The following is a 1,894-nucleotide window of genomic DNA, read 5'->3' on the forward strand; positions in this document are numbered from 1 at the left end:
TTAGTGTAATAGTTACTTGATAGATATCATGTCCAATGAACCTAATTTTATTTTTGATGATGAAACAACTAATCAATTTTGTTTAATAATTTGCATAAAGGTATTTAAATGTTTCCAATGTTGTTCAATAGATGAGGAAAAATTAATACATCATCTATATAAATTATTAAAAAATGAATAAAATGAGTAAATATTTCAATCATAATATGTTGAAATTCACTAAAAGTATTTTTTTAATCCAAATGGCATAACTTTACATTCATAATGTCTGAATGAGTCGGTGAATGTTGCTTTATATCAGTTTTTTTTAGCAATTTAGATTTTTCAAAATCTACCTTTCATGTCAAATTTTGAGAATATAGTTGAAGACGAGATAATAAATCTTTATTTTTAGGAATTGGGTACCTAATATATTGTAATACTTTATTTAATGATTTATAGTTGCTAATTAATTGAGGAACTCCTCGCTCTAATTCTGCATTTTTTTAACATTAAAGGCAGTACAACTCTATGGTGATTTGCTTTTCCTTATCAATCATTTTGTTAATAAATCGTTAATTTTCTTTTTATAACATTCTAATAATTCATTATTCATTTGACTTAGTCTAGCTTTAGTATGGATATTTTTTTTTCCCATAAAATTCTTTATCATAAGGATGTTGGAATCCTTATTCATTATCAATTGGTTGAGAACAGATTATTCGATTCTATTCATGATGTTGAAATCCTGCTAAAAAAAATTGCAATACAATTAAAAAAGAAATTTTAGCTATTGTATTTTGCATTTTTAAATTCCAATATGACTTATTGAATCAATCAAAAGTTTTTATTTTGAATAAATTGCAAATCAGTTAAGGAAGTTTTAATTAAAAACGTAAAGAACTTGGTTGCATAACAAATATTTGCTAGATGTCAAGTTATATTAAGTATTTTTTATTTTGATATTGAACATATTAAATGATATTCTAACAGTAATCTGATAATATCTAAAGTTGGTTGTCTTCACGCATCGGCAGATTTGAAGAGATAATGCTCTGATAGTAATCAATAGTACTTCAGCTTAAAGTAACCGTCCATGTCGAATAATCGGAAAAGCAATCATTTCCTCGAATCACATAATAATCTAATGGTCATAATTTGCAGTTCTAGATCAAGTGGATCTTGAGAGTCCATTAGATGTGTTTGATTGTATGTCTGAGAAGGAGAAGCCTTTGATTGTATGTCTGAGAAGGAGAAGCCTGTTGAGCTTGAGGAGGAGAGGTCTGCTGCTAAACTGTTGATATGAAGCTTGTTTGGGATGGAGATAAATTGACTTGATGTAATGGTTCTTCTTCATCATTGTTGTTTGAGATTTGTAATATTGCTTCGGCTAATAAATGCTAATTGAGCTTGAAATCTACTCTGTTGGACTAGAACTTCAAGGACTTTAATAATTTTTAAAAACATTTTTATAACATGGTCATAATTATATTTTTCTCATCACTTGACAGAGATTTGGTGGGCCAAGAACATAATATTAACAATCATTGAGTTTAACTAACTATATAAGATATAGTTATATCAAATTTATATGATTAATACAAGTAAAAACACATATTTATAAAATATGTATAATATCAGTATCGGAGTCGGAATTAGAGTTGAAGTCGGTTCAACTCCACCTCTGACTCCGACTTCCCAGGAGAAAAAAATTCTGACTCCGTTTTCGGCTTTTCAGAGCCGAATTTTTGAATTTTTGTTCATCCCTGCACGTAGGTGTTTCTCTATTCTTGAGGGAACAAGGGCCAAACACCTTTGCAGTTGACAGTAGCAGAACGAAGTCCTGTACTGCTCACAATCACAAGGGAAAATCCTATCCTGCTGCTTATAGCACCCAAAATGTAGACGGATCAAA

The sequence above is a fragment of the Juglans microcarpa x Juglans regia genome, chromosome 1S (genome assembly GCF_004785595.1).
Source record: "Juglans microcarpa x Juglans regia isolate MS1-56 chromosome 1S, Jm3101_v1.0, whole genome shotgun sequence".
Classification (NCBI taxonomy): domain Eukaryota; kingdom Viridiplantae; phylum Streptophyta; class Magnoliopsida; order Fagales; family Juglandaceae; genus Juglans; species Juglans microcarpa x Juglans regia.